The 19353-nt window shown below is 37.9% G+C and overlaps 1 pseudogene across 1 annotated transcript; it reads right to left on the bottom strand.

The window, feature by feature from the left end:
• Window positions 1–11092: 11092 nt before the first annotated feature.
• LOC306658923 (cyclin-C-like) lies at window positions 11093–17396 on the bottom strand (annotated as a pseudogene). The gene is made up of 3 exons: window positions 16747–17396; window positions 13681–13796; window positions 11093–11557 (listed from the first exon to the last, which is right to left on the bottom strand). The product of its transcript is annotated as a cyclin-C-like (transcript).
• Window positions 17397–19353: the final 1957 nt, after the last annotated feature.

Genomic DNA, 19353 nt, shown 5'->3' with positions numbered 1-19353 from the left:
GACTGGATTGAGATGAAGTCTTAGTGTAGTTTTTTTTTTTTTTTTTTTTTTGGCATTTCCCTGATTGCTAGAGATATTGAACATTTTTTAATATATTTATTGACTATTTCTACTATTGAGAAGTTTCTGTTTAGTTCTTTTACCCCATTTATTGATTGGCTTATTTGGAGGTTTTTGGTGTGTTTTGAATTCTTTGTATATTCTGGATTCTGGATATTAATCCCCTATTGGAAGAGTAGCTGAACAAGATTTTCTCTCACTCTGCAGGCTCTCTCTTCATGCTCTCAATCATTTTCTTCGCTATGAAGAGCAAAGAAAATGGCATCCAACTTATTGATTTTTGGCTTTTCCTGTGCTTTTGGGATCTTGTTAAGGAAGTTAGCACCTATTTGATGGAGTATTGATCTTATCTTTTCTTCTAGCAATTGGAAGGTTTCTGGTCTAATTCCTAAGTCTTTGAAACATTTGGATTTGAGTTTTGTGCAGAATAAAAGATATGTGTCTAATCTCATTTTATGTAGATAGCTATCCAGTTTTCCCAGCATCATTTTTGGTACCTTTGTCAAATATCAGACTGCTGTAGGTTTCTGGGTTTGTCTTTGTGCCTTCACTATTCTGTTCCATTGGTCTTAATGTCTATTTTCAGCCTACTATTCTTTAACCAATACAACATTTTCTGTGAGCAAATTAGTTTACAGACACATTTTGAAATAGAAAACTATTTTTCTCCATTTATGTTTCTGTTTAACAGTGTTAAAGCAGAAAGTTAAAGTTTACTTCATGGTTTCAATAAATTATACTTCAATTAATACTAGCTAATATTTGGGTAGAGGAGGGAGTAGTTTGTGGATTGGATTTTTCAGCAGGACTAGACCTCTCCATATCCAGTTTTTCCTGACTATGCAGGTCTCTGGAAGGGACTGGACTAATAGCAAACATAGTAACAAGGAAATGGGTCAGTCTACAATCTCTCACTTTCATCCCATATTATCTGAGCCACTGTGGTCTTCAAGCTCTTCAGCTAGATTGTCAGTCCCATCCCAGTGCCACTGCCTCTTCACAGTCTTCCATGTTGATGTCCTGGGTGGCATTTAGTATTGAACTCTTGCCTGTCATCTAAACAGCAGCTGATTTGACAGGTCAATGATATCCCCAGATTTGGCAGTGAAGAATTTTAGTTCAGGGTAAAAGAGTAAAGCCTTGTGTATTTTGGCAAAGAGTCTTTGGTCTTAAGAATAGGCATATCCCTCCTACTATACTGCATATTATACAATTTTCTCACCTGAATCCTGGTCAAAACTATCCTTAGCAAAGCATCTGCCAGAGTCTTCAGAGGAGTGTGTGTCCTAAATTCTTTGTGTCAGGGGGATCAAGGTATAATTGGAATCTAAATCCTGCAAGAAGTCTGATCATCCATTAGCTATGATAGCTGCAGAGGGCCCTATATCAGATTGGACAAGTAAGGAGGAACCTCATCCTGTCTGGGATCTGTACTGTTTGGATATACAGAAGTTGAAGCATTGTATGGCAAAAGTACCTGATGATGTGAGGCCAAGTCTTCCTGGGCATCGTTTGGGAGATGGTAGAGAATGACACTGATAGCTCAGTCTTTCAAAGTTCCCTTGGTTTCATGTTGAATTTTTGTGTTAGCTGAAGAAAGTCCTTCTGTAAAGGAAGACAGGGAATATGCCAGTAGAAGTTCAACACTAGACTTCGCAAAATATAATGTAAACATTCATTCTGCAATGGAAATGATGGAAAATAAGAAATGCTAGAAGTTCTGGATATTGCCAAACCCGTGATTAGTAATATCCTTTGCACTATAGTGAAACACTGGAGAAAGAAAACCACCAACAGAAAGAAGAAGAAATGATATATGGTACTGAAATTATGGTATAGACTTTGGAATAAAAAAGGGAATATATCAGAACAAATAGAAGATGCTAAAATACATTTGAAAGTACTACAGGCAACTGAAGAAAGGAATCAAGTGCTCCATAGTGATTTCTGTGGTTGCATTGTCAGGTGTTCAATTTCTAAGAAGGCTGGCTGAAGAATAAGGAATTGACATCTCCAATGGGAGAAACAAGACATATATGTGCTTATATATACACCACACACACACACACACACACACACACACACACACACACACACACCTTTTGGGATCACTTATTCAAATTTATGAGATCATGTTGATGACCAGTCAAAAGAATCCTTGAGGAAACTGAAAGTTATTGCAATGTCAGCCATGTGAAATTAATGATTTGAAGGAAAATCAATGTAACATCAACATTACAAAAGAGGAGAAAAAACCATTTGGTAGATTATTATTATAAATTTACCCAGATTGAGGGAACACAATCAAAATGGCAGATCAACATCTTCTAGAAATTGGAAATGTGTGCCTGAAGTTTGTTGAGAGAGAAGGTCTGTTGGATATTTACCTGTCAGGATAGATCATGAATCACATCAGTAGGCAGAGTTCTAAAGCAAATAACCAAATGAGCCATGAAAAGGAAGAGCTGGATATCTGCAGAAAGAGAAGATGAGAATAGGGTTTCATGGAAACAGAATGGTGGGGAGTCAATATTAAACTACATCCTGCATCATTATATCCTAGAGCCTCAAGTTACCAGTAGAGTGCATGCCTTCAGGTTATGGAAAGCCTTCCTCTGTGACCCTTCGTGGACAGCTCCCTCCAGGTCAAGTCTGTCTACTGGTTCCATTTTCACAAGCATGGTGAGCCTACACTCATCTTTGATGGGGTTATGAGAAAAGGTGGATGAGGCACTGAGGACACCTAAGTGCTGTGTATTGATGCATTGCACCAAATTTGCTCACATTTGTATTACTTGAGCCAGATCATTTATTCCCATCCCAACTGCAAGGGATGCTGGGAAATGCTGCTTCCTGTGCACCTAAAAGGAGGAAATGGTACTGGAAACAAATCTTGTTTCTTTCATAGGGCATTTGAAGGTATTGCTCAGGGAATTTTGTTCTTTAGGGGCATTGAGCATACAAATGGAGGATGACTGGAGTGGTACTGGGTCAAGGATAATTATTTTTTTAGATGAAATATGTTTGCATCTTGCTAAAAATGATTAAATAGAGCAAGAAAACTGATATATCAGATTACATGAGCTGCTGGAGAAATGTCCTTGAGTCATTACAGGAGGAAAATCTAGTGCATAAGTAATTGATTTAGCCTTATAAGAAAACTCAGTTCACCTAGAGGGAGGCCACTGTTTGTGATCATTGGTATAAGTAGGTTGTAAGGTTTGGTTGTGCAAAAGTTAAGAAGTTAAATGCTGATTATAAAATAAAAAGGAAGAGTGATGAATGAGAAGAAAAATATTGAAGCTTTAAAAAGAAGATCATATTTGAAGTTATTAGCTGGGAGCATCTGATAGTAAATGGAGAAAAACATGCATCAGGGCAACTGGGTAGGGGGCACATAGGATTCAATTGGTGTTAGAAATCATGAATTTACAGTGAGTGTTATCATGGTAGAATATTTGTCTATAGCCACAGTTAGCTACAAGATCAGGTAGGAAGTACGTGGAGGATAGAATTAAAATATGATTGAGATTTTTCTCAGAACATTTAGAAGATGGAGAGAATTATTAAATAAAGTAGAAATCAGAAAATAGTGATAACAATGATTATTTTGGCCATGTAATTATGAGAAAGAGACCATGAGGACAATGAGGGGCAGTATAAAGAGGGTTAGACAGTCCCAGGAGGTCCATAAGCTATTGGAATGTGGTTCTAGCACAGAGTGAGCTGAGTAGAACACAATTATTTGTATAGATTTCTGTATGCCTTTGAACTTATTAGAAAATGCACCTTTTAACAGAAAGTCCATCATTCTCCTGATCACTTTAGAAATTCAGCCTGGTGAATTTCACTCCCAATCTGTTGTTCAAGTCATTTCAGTGCTATGCAACTCTTAGACTGAGCTCAGCTAAATGCAAGGGCAAGGGTTATGACATGTCAACTCAGTGCCCATCAGTACCTGCCTTCTTCATGATATTAATAAGGGAAACTTCAGTGACAGGTTAATACTGTATCATATGTAATTTTTCTTTTAAATTTGGGTTTTCTTTGTTTTGTGTGTGGAACACCTGAGAACACACATTTATGAAATGACACTGTATGAGCCAAGGATTAATACACCTTTTGTCCTGTTTGTGAAATTTGACCTTGAGTTAACTTTCTACACCTCTTTGCCTGGAATCCTGATAAAGGTGTAACATCAGCCATGTTACTGAGCAGCTCTGTGTATGGTAGAAATGATCTCTGACTGTGAAATGTCTCTGACTGGGAGCACAGAATAAAGTCAAGATAGCCATTGGGAACCATAGTCCTGCGTATCCTAAAAGTGTGGTAGTTCTTGAACATATATGTCCTTTGTGGAGACCTGGAAACTTTGCCTCTGGAGCTGTTATCCATATTAATTCCTGTCAGGGCAGAGTGACTTTAAACCAGGGTAACTTCTGAGTTACTACTGCACCTACTTATGTAGTTCTAACTCTGTCACACCTGAACTCTTATAGGAGGACCAGAAAATGGTTCCTGGACTGCTTCTGGGACTTTTGGCAGGTTCTTCCCACTGCAGAATAAGGCTCACAGTTACTCTAATGGCAGGCTGTTCTATCCTCCTATTTCTCTAAGTGGATTCAGTGATAAGGCTGTGTATGTTGAGCCTAAGTACTTAGTTGAGCTAAGAAGATAGTAGAGTACACATAACACCTACCTATCATTTGAAAATATTTTTGTATATTATTTGGTATTCTAAAATTTTGCTGCAAAAAAACAAATAATGAAAAAGTAAATTGAATCCTGAAATTAAAGTAAGACTGTAGTTATCAAAATAACTTTGGATTTCTAAAATATTTATATTCATCAGAATGCTCAGTCTCACATTATATAAAACCATAAATCTGAATACTTATCATTTCCTGATTAAATTGCTATTGAACCTCTTGTAGGCATTCATGTTCCATGTAAGAGCTTGATTGCAAAATATCTTCTTCAATTTTGTGAAGTACATACATCCCCTGTTCTATGACAGTCACATATGAAATACTGTTGTCCTTACTAGCCCACTGACAGTATCGGAATGATTACCACACAGAGGAAGGACCCACTTATACCTACATCATTAGTGCCTGAATGTCAGCTCTGAGTGAACTGAAAATACTGCTTTGGATCTTCTGCTACTGAGACATTTGGTTGTTTTTTTGTAAAATTTGGTGGTTTCATTGTAAAATATTTCTTTAATGTTCTGGGTCAGAAGCAGGAAGGGTAGCTTAATAATATTGTGCAAGAAGTTTCACTTCAACTATCTGTCTGCCACATGTGGCAAGGGAGGTATATATGTGTATTGGGTGGGTGAGTGGGTGTGAAGTTCCAGCTTCCATCCCAAAAGTTAATGCTTTACTAATAATGAGAGTAATGAATGCATTTGTTATTCTTTTCATGACTACTCTCCAGTTGAGACTTCTGACAGAGACCTCAGTATGGATGGGCACAGAGAGTCTAGCTGAGCCTGCTGGGCTTACAAATATGGGCAAAGCAGCAACTCCTGGTAGGGAGAGCAGTGAAATCAATAGATTGCAGACATGAGAGGGAAAGATATTGTCCATGGAATACATAAATGACAAGAATTCTGTTATTGAAAACCTGGAATTGAGCATGAGCATAAGCAGGTGCAAAGTTTAAGGGGATGCTATCAAGGAATCTGCATACTACAACAGACAGGAGTGAGACAATGATAGGAAAGGATACATGTGAGAATCAGCTTTTCTAGAGCCTCCACGAGCTGAGGATGCTTTTTATCTCTGCATGAGAGAGTGACTTTATGGGTCCTGAAAGAGGAGTGACTGATATTGCCTTAGAACCCACCGGGACAGCTTTTAGGGGGAATTACTGCTACTGGAAGTGGTCACTGCATAGAGAGTGTCCAAAGGACAGGCTTATGCAGCCTTCAGGATTCTGTAGCTTCTTTATCCAGTCCTGAGGAAAAATCCATGTGTGCTTTTGTTAGTTTCTTAGGGCTGCTGTAGTAAATTAACACAAGATCTATGTATTAAAACTTTTTTTTTCTTTTCATTTCTGGAGTCAAGATGTCTGAAGGTTTTAGCAGGGCTGTGTTCCCTTCTGCTGCTTTGGAGAAAGAAAATCTGTTCCTTGCCTCTTTTGGTTTCTGGTGTCTGCAGACCTTTCTTGGTTTGTCTCATATAGGGATACAGGTGATTGCACTTAAGTGTCTGCAATGGACTGGATGCCTGAGGCCCCACCAAATTTCATATGTTGAAATCTAAATCGACAATATAGTAGTATTAGGGGTAGGGCCTTTTAGATATAATTAGATCCATGAGAGTGACACCCTCCCACATAGAATTTGTGCCCTTATTAAAGGTACCTGAAATCTCTTTTTCTATCTTCTCATCTTGTAAGAATAGAAGGGAAAGTTGTCTGTCAGCAACCTGGAATAGGGTGCTCACAGAACCTGATCATATTGTCATCCTATCTTGGATTGTGAGCCTCTAGAACTATGGAAAATAAATGTAAGTTCTTCATAAGCCATGCAATCTATGATACTTTGTGATAACAACCCAAAATGACAGTGACAAAGCTCAACAATATAAGCCCTCCTCTCAAGATCCTTCACTTACTTATATCACATATAAGATGATATCTACTATTTTGCCATACAAGTTACTATTCACAAGGTCCAGAGATTAGACATGAATATATCTTCAGGGACCACCGTTCTGCCCACTATAGTGATCATATAAAATTGTTTCAACTGAGTGGACCCAAAAGTACCACTAATATTCAGTTACTGGTGCTGAGAGGGGTGGCCTGAGAGAGCAGTCCCTGTTCTGGAACAGTCATTTTGAACTTCCCAATGAGCCATGTGATAATGCACGTGGGTTATACCCACTCTGTTCTGTGCTTTGTCCATCAGGTATCTCTGCGTACCAAATAACACAGTGACAGGGCTCCAGTCAGAAGAGGAACTTCCCAGGTAGGGGGTCTCTTTAGGCCCAGGTAGAAGTGTTAGCTTTCTTCATGAAACTTATGATTATGATGCCTGCACTCTCCTCAGAGTTCACAGGGATGGTGATGCGTGTTAACCTATATGGATACTCACTTCTCACTGTTGTTGGCAAAGGCCCAATTTCCCACCATGACCTTGCATTCCCATCAGATCAGCACTGGAGATCAGAAGGGCTGAGGTCAGGATTTTTTATCAGAGTCTGTGTGTATTTATATGTATTCATGAGACTTTTTGAATGTTTGCTATGCGTGTATTTTGTGTATTTCTTTGGGTATTTGCTGTATGTGTGTCAGGTTGCTCAAGGTAATGCCTAAAAATCTTTGTGTGTATCATGCTGTTGGCAGTGTGAGTGGATATCTGTCCTGTCTTTTGGCATCTCTGAGTGATGCTCAGTTGGGTTATCTATGGAAATCATGGCATCTGTGAGTGATGCTGAGTTGGGTTAGATATGAAGAATGTGACTCTCCAGGGAAAGGACAGAAAAGGAAGGGCCTGATCACATAACACTGGCTAGGAACTGGGAGAGAAGACAGTAGTCATGTGTTCTAGTCAGCTTTTTTTGCCACTGTGACTAAAAGATCTAATCAGAACAATTTTAGGGGAGGAAAAGTTCATTAGAAGACTCATGGTGTCAGAGGTCTTAATTCATAGAAGGCCATCTCCATTCCTCAGGGCTCCAAGTGAGGCAGAACAGAAGAGTGTGGCAAAGGGAAACACCTCCCATATGATCAGGAAGCAGAGAGAGAGGTCTCCAGTCACCAGATATAAATATATATATATATATCCCAAAGCCATATTCCCACCTCCTTCAGTTATACCCTAACACTTCAGTTATCACTCAGGTAATCCCTATCAGGGGATTAATTCACTGATTGGGTTAAGACTCTCACAACCGAGTCATTTCTTCTCTGAACCTTCTTGCATTGTCTCACATGTGAGTTTGGGGAGGACACCTCACACCCAAACCATAACATCATGTAAGCCTATTTATCCATATTCTGAAACATTTTGTTATATATGGTCTTTCAATTGTTTCTTCCTGATCCTGTATTCTCTGAAGGCAAAACAATATCACAAGTGTCTTCATTGACCTTTCAGTTTTGGGCCTGAGACTAAGATTGTACAGTGTTTATCATTTCTACTTATTATTTGACTTCTAATTAAGGAAGTGATATGAGCTTTTATTAACAAGTTCTCTAGGTAAAATTCCTCCTAATAATTTCTGTTGCCGTTCAAATCTTTTACCCAGAAGACTATATGCTGCCAAAATTTTAAAAGATTATTTAGTATATGTCCAGGAACATTTTCAGGGATGTTCAGATTTTCTCAAGGTTGGCAAATATTAAGCTCTGACATGTGGCATTATTTGAGGAATGGCCAAATATTACTGAGGAATTTGCTGAGCAGGTCTTGGGTCTTGGACATTCTCCTAGGAGAGAGAGATGCAAAGAAGAATGGGAAATAAGCTGATTTAAGCATATTGTTTTGAGGCTTTACCCCATTACGGGGGATCTACTGACAACAATCTAGGTCAGCATGGTGAAAATGGGCAGGGCAGCTAGTCCTAAGACCCATCAGACCTTCTCTCAGCTCAATACTGAAGACTACATTCAAGGAAGCACTAACAGATTGATGGACATGGAACTTTATAAGCCTCTGAAGTACAGGAAAATTGCTGGGAAGAGAAGGGAGTTGAGATCAATAGGAACTTGAACTTTTTAAACAGATAAAAACCTAAATCTTAAATACTGAAATAAACGAAGTCTGTTTAAGGAACAGGGAAAAGGATGGTCACCCTCATTACTTTCATTCAGCATTGCATTGGAGTTGTTAACCGGGCAATGAGGCAAGAAAAAGAGGAAAAAAGAAAAAGGAAGTGAAGAGGGAAAGAAAAGGAAGAATGAAGTAACTCCCACGTTTTTAGATCACCTGGTATGTATGTAGGAAAACTAGAAGAATCTACAAATTACTAGAATTAAAATAATGAACATGTTGAGGTTACTAAACATAATAGGATCATATACAAATTAATTATATTTCTATATGTAACAGTAGAAAATAATTATTATAAATACATTATTCTTAAAAACCTCTCATTCCACCAAAACAAAATACTAAGTTAAAATCCTCAAAACATACCAAGAAAATTTTAGGAAATCCTAGTTAAATGAAGAAATACACTATGATCATTGAAGACTCAGTAGTAAGTTGTCCATTCTGCCTACGTAAACTGTTAGGATTAATGCAGTCCTAATGAAAATGGCATCAGGTTTTTGTGAAGTTGAGAAGCTGACTCAAAAATCATCTTAAAATCTTTTTTAAAAAAGAAGAAAACCTGGGAGGCTTCCACAGCCAGATGTCAGTTTCTACTATATATGCACAGTAATTAAGAGAGTATAGTGTTTGACATAAGAATCAACACATAGCCTGGAAGAATAGAATAGAAAGTCCAGAGACAGACCCACACATTAAATAGTCAGCTGATGTGGAAAAATGCACCATTCCAATTAAGGGAGGAAAAATGGTTTTCAAACAAATTAGTGCTGTATCAAGTACATATGTTTTAGGGATAGGTGGAAAGTTTAGCAATATAGCTTTCAAAAAAAAGTAAAGGAGAATATCTTCACAATTTGGGAACACGCAATGATTTTTTAAATTACATGCAAAAAGCACAACTTCGAAAGAAAATATGAGTAAAGGAGATTTTCTTAAAATTATTTTCATTGAAAGCCAGCACTAGAAGTGAGTAAAATACTGGAAGAATACTTGTGATATACATAAACAAAAACTATATTTTGAATGTAAAATAACAAATTGAAAAACATATTGTCTAAACAAAACTCAAATGACTCTAATAGGTGTCTCATAAGAGAAGATGTCCGGGTATCTGATTAGCATATGAAAATTGTTCAATATTATGATACGTTGGGAAAACAGATTCAAACCATAGGGACGTAAAACTTTGCATTCATGAGAATGGTTGAAATTATAAGGACTGAAAGTGTCACCTCTTCACAAGGACGTGGCATACCTAGAACTGACACACTTTGCTGATGGGAGTATAAGTCTGTATGATCACTTTGGAAAACTAGCAGAACCTACTGAAGCTAAATGAATGTTTTCCCTGTGACCTGCTGACACTGCCCTGAGTAGATAGCCAAGAGAAATGAGTAAACCATGTGAACTAAAAAAACACACAGAAATGCTCATGAAGGTTTTCTCTTAATGGTCAAAATTTATAAGCCAAGTGTCCATTAATAATAAAAGGGATAAACTGAGGTATATTTGTATAATGCAATTCTGCATAGCAATGAAAGCAAAACTGCTGCTGCATGTAACAGTGTAAATATCCCACAGCTAGACTCTAGAGTGAATAAAGAACAAGATATAAAATAGAACATATAGGATGATTGCATATGTAGCATAACAGATAAAATTAATGCATGATGATAGGGGTTAGAATAATTTACCTCTGAGAATATCAACTAGGAGGGATTATAAAGGGGTTTCTAGGATACTAAAATTGTCCTGTAGATTAACCTAGAAGATGGCTACCTGGGTGTATATGTGTGAGAGAAATCAGGAATCTGCTCACATGAGATTTATATACTTTACCTAGTTTAAAAGGAACTAGAGTTCAGAGATAAAGCTGCATTACATATTAGGTCCTCTTGATATTTGAGACTTGCTGAGAAGCCATGGAAGAAGTTAGTATAGGGATTCATTACCCTGGAAGCCCTCTACCCATAGGGAAAAGAGAGCATAACAGAGCTCTGTAGTAAATAGAAAAATGAACTCATTTTATTTTTGTACTTTAAGAAGTAAATACACATATGTGTAGATAATCATTGTAAGATACAAAAATGTAGCATCTGGCTTAAAGTAATCATTTAATATATATTATTAATATTACCATGGTGCTTCATAGTAATACTATCACCATGATTTTTTAATTTCTGTTAGTGACCATTATTAGTGATTTGGGCTGAACTAGAAACCTATATTGCACCATTACAAATCTCATTTCTCCCTCCCCCACCACATCCCATGATTCAATCCCTTCTCCTCATCTTCTCCAATGCTCCAAAAAAGGAGCAACTCAGTACTAGGTATGGGGAAATTGCTGTCTTCATCTTCAGAGCAGAACATAAGTCTTTGGGGTGCAGTGAAGGCACAAGGGGAGCCAAGGGGCACATTGCCTTCAGGCAGAGAACTTGCAGACAGAAAGGAGGAGGAGCAGTAGGCATCATTCCACCTTTGTCCTGCAGCATCTGCACAGTGTTCCCCTGGGCCAGCGTTGTTGGACTCTTCCCTGTTCCAGTTTTGGTAGCTCACTCTCCTTCCTGTCATGTCCACAAACTGGACTTCATTCTCCTTGTCTGTCATGCCTAGGAAGGCAGAGTGTTTGACCAGACTCTGGATGGCCTGATTCTCTTCAGCATTCAGTGGCCATGGACCTGGAACTGGGCACACACAGTCTTGGCACTGTTAAAGTTCCTGGTTTTGCCACTATTCTAGAATAACTTCTTTCCAACTTTCCAACTTTTTTGCTCTCAGACAATAACAGTACTAAAATGTGAAAAAGTAAGTGACGCTGGCTTGTCTTTAACCCCTGGCCACTGTATGTCATGGGGTAAAAAGGTTTCCAGAATAGAGTTGCCAGATAAAATAAAGCTACATGCAGTTAAATTTGAATTTTAGATAATGAATTTTTCATCCATGTAAACTCCCATGCAATTTTTGAAATATACTTAATACCAAAAATTTTGCTCTTTTTTACCTGAAATTCAAATTTAACTGGTATCTTATCTTTTATTAAAGCTGGAAACCTTAAAATGAAGGGACAAACTTAGCACATATCCTTTGTCCTTTTGGATAAGAAGTCTAGAACTGCAATTCTGAATTTTACCATACTGTTAACTCAAGACTAAATAGAAATGTCTTGTAGTATTTGGCCCAGGTCAGAAAGAACAAGTATGGTCCTGTTGCCAGGGCTAGACACCAGTATAACAAAGAGGCATACATACAATTTTCAAGTGAGAAAAGATCAGAGTACAGTATTAGGGTCTCTGAAATCATACTGATATCAATTTATAACCCAATTCTACCACTTATTAGCTCTATTGTGCATTTAAACAAAAACTTTAACTTCTTTTTGCCTCCATTTCTACCTAAGGGGGGTTGTGAGGATTTCATGATATCAGAATAAAAGAAATGCCTATCCAGGTACTAGAAAATTAAATGTATTCAATAAATATTCGCTGATCTTCACCATTTCCTAACTTTAAGCTACTTTAGGAACAAGAGAGAGAACTTACACTTTTTGATGCATTCTAATTCTGATTTGAGAGCTGCTCTTTAGTAAGCAGCTGTGCTAGCATCACATTCTAGAAAATTAAAATAGAGCAAAGGAGCATTGTTGAGAAGGGGTCCCAAAACTGTGTATGTATGAGGCTGGGTGCCTTTATTTAAACTTTGAAGGAAGATGAATAGTACTAAGAAACAAAACAAAGAAAAATACCTCTGTTTCCACTCAGTCCAAAACATCAGTCTTTATCTGACGATTATATCTAAAGACACATTATGTACACATACATATCACATGCACACATGCACTCCCTGATTACCTAGCATGACAGAAATCTGCAACTGGAATTCTTCACTATTTTTTTCCAATAAATTGCTCTATAAAAGACTAAAAGAAACCTCTGGAGGGATTTTTAGGAGCTCATAAGTATTGACTAAAGACAGAGGATTTTTATTTTGAACAGTATTGTTTTTGTTGCCTTTTGTTGTTTTGTTTTTTTCAAATTTATTCTGAAATTAATCAAGAAATCATGATGTGTATTTTTTTAGTTGGTCATTGTCTGAGTGAAGAGAGCTTGAGGCAAGTTGTGTCATAGATGGCAAAAGTAGCAGCTTCTTTTGTGTAAAAAAAATAGAGACTATTTTCACACTCCTTGAAACTGGGTTGGACTTGTGACTTGTTAGGACCAATACAATGTGGCACAAATGATAACGCATGTATTCTGTGCTTCAGTAGGCCTTGAAGCTTCTGTTCTTTTTACAATTGGGAATGTTATAATTTCTGCTATTTGAACAACCCCTGGCTGGCCTGTCTAATTATAGGCCCATGTCTTAATCTCCTCAGTCCAGCTGACACCCACATATGAACAGAACCACTGGCCATCCATCGGTTCACTACAGACTGAACTCAGCTAAAATCAGAAAATCTGTGACTGACTCACAAAATTGTATTTAAATAAATGGTTGTATTTTGAACCCACTAAGTTTTGGCTTGACTTCTTTTGAAGAAAATGTAAGTGCCATGCCATGGATATACTCTTTGGGGATAAAAGACATATTAAGCCCACACTCAGATATCCTGTTTTCTCTCTCTAGGCCTGGGGTATAGTTGGTTGGGAGTGGCCCTGAAAGGTTAGCAAATATATACTTAGGCATTGGTAGAAATCCCTTGATGCACCAAGTAATCTAGAGAGTGCTGATGGCCTTGGACCAAGAAGCAACCAGTTCTCTTCCCATAAAGCATCAGGAAAAGTGCACCTCCCACCTGATATTCTGGTGGGACTTAGCTGCAAGGATCTTACCCGGACATATTCCATAGTCTCCCTTTTCACCCACTGCCCCTTTTGATCCAGGGGGCCCTGGGGGCCTGCAGGTCCTAACTTTCCAGGTGGGCCTTGCGAACCTCTGAGCCTTTGACCTGTTGGAAGATAAAGAAAACATGACTAGTTATCTGTTCTTTTTCTCTCTTTTCCAAAACCTTAATGCCCAATTCCTTCCCAGAGAAAGGAGACATTGGCCCAGGGCCAATCTTTTGAGCCACTACTTCCAATGACTCAGAGAAGAAATAGTCCTCCTGTGTTCCATGGGACAGCCTACCTTGAAGAATGCTTTCCCGGACAGACAAGACAAACACATGTCACAAACTGATAGGTGGAGGTCTGGATTGGCAGAGGACAGGAGATGCATCTCTGTTTTAAGTTATATGATATAGTAGGAGAAACAATCTTCCTAGATAGGACGTTCCTCCCATGTCTCCAGGCAGTTTTCTATGGAAGATCAAGCGTCATGCAGCTGGAAGAGCCAACAGGTACCTGGTTCTCCCTTTTCTCCTTGGCTTCATCATGTCCATCTTTGCCTGGGAAACCATTCATGCCTGGAGGAGTACAGGCCATCACAGGGCAGGTCTTTTGGACTTCCTCATTCAGAAGGAGAAGAAATGGTGGAAACAAACACAGTCCTCACCTGACTGTGAGAAAAGAAAGATTATCTTGTTCAGTTCACCAGGACTTAGTTGCCACACATGCACTCTGTCTTGAAACTTGGGCACAGGCAAAGTAGAAATGGGTGATCCCTTCCTGGACTCTAGATTGGGTATTCAGGAAAGGAAACCTTCCTTGTGATGTTGTGTGATTAGTACTTTAACAAGTCTGCACAGTGACATGCAGCAGGGGATTTTGAGGGCACTCTCAGAGCCCAGGCCTCTGATGTTGCTGCTAGAAGGCGGGGGATGTGTTACCTGTGGCAGTGAGAGCAAAACCACTACATGTCTGTACTCACTCATGCCTGTTTGCTTAAGAGATAGGAAGGCTGGAGAACAAGGTGTCTGCAGAAGCTCCCTCTCTCCCTCACTCCCACCTCCCTTTGTGCCCATCTGCCATCCAAACCCCAGTTTTATCTCTGTGTATATGATTTCCCTCCAGGTCCAGTTAACTCTCATTTATTCAGTTCCAGGTACTAAACTGCAGATTATGATTCAGAGAAGAAGAATCAGGTCCCAGTCTCAGCTCAAGTCATCTGCTAGTCACTAGCCTACCCCAGAAATAACCTGAGTCTGCTTGTGATTGGTGTTTTAGTTCCCACAACAAGATATCTCACTAGAGTATTTTCACTAGAAACTTCCCAATACCTTTGCCCAAGCAGAGTGCTAGAACCCTCTCTACTTCCTGTCATGTTTCTTCTATATTTTGTGAGTCAAAACCTCTGGCAATTAGACAACTTGCCTCAAACCCCTCTCCCATTTTTCAAAATCTGTCCTTCAAAGCTTTTCTTCTAGTTGTTCCTCCCTGGGAAACCTTAGCCAGCCAATCCCATGGATCTAATGTTCCATGGCTCTCTGCAATAGGTAATTAGGGAAACTCCATGGTATGGTGTTCCTGTAAAACAGAAAGAGACACCCTGACATGATTTCTGTCTGCTGTGCCTCTGCCCCTACCCCTAGAAAGCCTCTTCTAGGTATCCCAAGTCAAGTTGAGCCCCTTGACTCTTGATCAAGGAACCCAGATCAACATAAATGACTTACTATGAGGCTTCTGCACAGCAGGGTTTCAGTACATAAAACATTCTTGAAAGATAAAACTATAGTTATAGAGAACAAATCAGTGATTGATAGGAATAGAGGTATGGTAAAACTATAAAGTCTTATTGGGCATATAAGTCTTATTGGGCATTATTCTGTGTCTTTTTCTTAGCTGAAGAATTTATTTTTCTTCTTGCAGTCTTATACTAGGAAGTTAATATTAATAATCCATCATTCACAATTTATTTATAGAAAATGTTTTAATCCTTAACTTGTAGATTAACATCCTGTGACTCCCAAGTTTTATCATTCTCCTTCATGTCTGAAGAAAATGATTAATTTATTAAGTTCCATAGACAGCACAAGTCCACTGACATAACATTTGGTCTGAAGGTCTTAAACTCATGAAAATTAAGAATAGCCAATTATCAAACTGGCTTGAAACCTGATTGCATTCCTAGCTCAGGATACCTGCAGTAGATCTATAAGTCCACACTGACACAAAATTAAACTAGGCCATGTATCTTATAAATTTTTTTCATGGAAGATTAAAAAATTAACATTAAAAATTTACCAAAATTTCACCTAATTATGGTATTTTCTTCAATTAAACTTTCAAAATGTCTCATTAATTGTGAATTAATTGCAAATAACTTCATGTAGGATTTGTTTTTAAAAGAATTTTGCCCAGCATTTCAAAATGTACAGAATTAATACAACTTTTGAAATGTCAAAGATCCTATATATATTGTACTTTTCTGCTAGGCCGGGCTAGTATCTTCCATGGCAAGACACCAAAATTATTGAATAAATTACATATTAAAATCAATAAAGAAACTTCATTAATTTCCTTGACATTATCAACATCATTGTCAAAATATTCTATGATTTTGTGAAATCTGATTCCTTAAATAGAGTTTTAAAGTTTAACTTCCAGAGGTGGGGGAAAAAACCTCTCATATATTGACTTTTTCTTTTTTTTTTTTGGTCCCTCAATGACCAAAGAAATTTTTAAACAAATTATGTTTCATATTTCTTGGCTTAATAAAAAACTATAATTTCTTTCATCCAAATTAAGAAATAACATACTAATCACAAGTTATTAATCATTAAATGTCTATGTATGTTTGTCTGTAGGTCCCATAGAACCTTTTCAAACTTTTATAATTAAGATATTTTTTATAAATTATGTAGTAGAATCCAGTTAGATAAAGAAAAACTTATTTTGTAAAAATAAAATATGCTTGTCAGAAATAAGCTATTCATTTTTATTTGTGTTCCACTGAAGACATTACTGAAATCTGTCCAATTATTTATTTCCAATATTCTTCAGAATATTTTTTAAGATTACTATAGCTAGAGTTCTGACTTCCATTTGGACCCTACTCTCCTTCACTGGAGGTGGTATTGATTTTGGCATCTTACTAAGAAGAATTGCCATCTCTTTTCTCTCACCAAAATTCTTCCACTGCTCATATAGTTTTAAAATAACAATGATTATTTCCAAAATCTTTTCCATATCCACAGAAAGCTCAGCAAACCACCATCTGGCATCTCTCTGCTGTATGACACAGGCCACATATAGGCAAACTAAAGCTATCATGAAAGAAGGATACAGTAGGCAAAGATCTGTTCTGTAGGTATCATTCACTGTCCTCCATGCAGGGAAGCAACATGTCTTTTTGGCCCATGTCCTGCACATACTGAAGCAAAGGTGTATATGGATGATTCACTATTGTAAGCAACAATCCATTAGTTCCAAAAGAAAGAATTCACATTCTAATATATGATTCACCCTATAAGGAAATCCCTTTGGAAAGGCATATGAAAATCTAGTTTTTAATACCAGAAGTAGCAGCAGCAACCAGTCTTGCATTTGAGACTACGCCAAATTCCTCTTCTTTGAATGCCAGAAAGACAGACCTAGGAGCCATTAATACAGGATCTATACCCTTCAGTGAATACCTAGTACATCATTTCTTGAAATAGACTGCAGCAGGGGCAATAACTTGCTGTCTTAATTTAAGATGTTTACCTAATGCTTGGATAACATTGTAAAAAATATTTGTAATATCCAATATTATTATTCTGAGAGAAATTTTAAGTCCTTTTGGCACTCCTTCAACAGATGTTGTTTGTCCAACATCCATTACAAATAGTGGTGCTCTGCCAAAAGTTCCCTGCCATAGAACACAGTTTGCCCTGATTAAAAAAAAGAAAAAAAAAAAAAAAAAAAGCATCAGCCTACTCACAGCAGCTTGCAGAGCGATCATAGACCCAGCTCATTGGATAACCGCACTGAGGCTCCTGGATCAAATCAACTTGACTCTGCCTATTCTGTATTTTGATTGTGGAAGTTAAAAACCTATGATTACAAAAAATAATTTTCATAGGTTAAACACAAAGAAAAAGAAAAGTATGTAGATAAATAACAGCTAAAGCCAAACAGCATCTTCATCTTACTGTTGTATTAGTCAGTTTCCTGGTTTTGATACTTTTGCACAATGGTATGCTAGATCCTGTCATTCATTGAGGAATGATGATTGAAAGGCACATGGGAATTTTCTTTACAATTCTTTCAACCACTATGTTAAACTAAAATGATTTTAAAAGAAGTTTTCAAAAGGAATCTCAAGGAGTTTGTGAATGTTACAAAGACCATACATGCTTCCTTTAGAACTTTATCCAAGTATCACAATGTGAATAACCTGTGCAATGGTTTGAAGGTGAGAAAGAAGGAACTGATTTCCCAATGGGAACACTATCAGTCTGCCCCAGTTCACAGTGTGAGATTCATGTGATAGGAGAAGAGGGAAGCACTGAATGATAATAGGACTTGTAAGCTGTGTTCAAGACTTTGGAGATTCTCCCATAGGTCATTGGAGGCATTCCAGAAGAGATATGAATACATTTGAATTTTGTAAGGTTTGTTTTGACTGAAATATGGAGAAATATTAGAAGGAAGTTGGACTGGAGAAAAGCAGACTTACATTGGAAATTGAATATGAAGTGGCAAACATTCATATTTTCATGGGCACACAATTTTCCAATTTAAATACCTAAGGGCCATTCAGTTAAAATAAAAAACAAAGGCAAAGGAAGAGCAAATCTTGGGAGAAGAGGATGGGTTATCTTGTGGGTAAATGAACATGTTCCAGTAATCAATGGGGATAGTGTAGAAGGAATGGAACAATAACTTTATGAAGCACAATTCACTCAATTATAAACTAAATTTCTTCTGTTGTTTTTCTGGGTTAGTCAGTTTTCCACTACTATAACAAAATACCTGAAATAATCAATATATAAAGAAAGAAAAGGTTTATTTTGGTTCACAGTTTTGAAGTCTGCGGTTACTTGGCCCAGCTGCTTTTGTGGTTGCTTTTGTACCTGTGGTGAAGCGGTGCACCATGGTGGAAGATTATGGCAGAGGAAGACTCTTTACCCCATGGCCAGGAATGAGAGAGAAAAATAAAGAAATCAGGACTGCATAATCCTACTTAAGGGCATGATTTCAGTGGCTCCAAACCTCCCATTAGGCCCCATCTCTTAAAGTTTCCACAACTTTCCAAAAGTGCTGTGACCTGGGCACCGAGCCTTTAATACATGGGTCTTTGGGGGATATTAAAGACCCAAACTGTAGCCACTGTCATGAAAATTACATGCTAGTTTGGGGTATTGAGGAAACGCATCATGGGAGTGTCACACAGGGCCTTCAGGCCCATATGGGGGGGGGGGTGTTGTACGGGCCTCCAAATACCAGAAAGGATGTGAGCTGGATGCCCTTCCAGGCTCTTTTCCACTGGATTCTCTTTGGTTTGTGAAAGGCCTGGTTTCCTTACTTCCTGCTGACCCATCTTCTGTGCCTGCAGTCATGCCTGAGATGATAGAGAGCCACATGGCTAAAGCAAATGATGGATATTAGATTGGGCCCCATCTTCCCAACTATGACATTTACTGG

Source organism: Sciurus vulgaris (assembly GCF_902686455.1).
Source record: "Sciurus vulgaris genome assembly, chromosome: 4".
Lineage (NCBI taxonomy): Eukaryota > Metazoa > Chordata > Mammalia > Rodentia > Sciuridae > Sciurus > Sciurus vulgaris.
The sequence above is the reverse complement of the archived record's forward strand: the minus strand, read 5'-3'. Positions and strand labels throughout refer to the sequence as shown.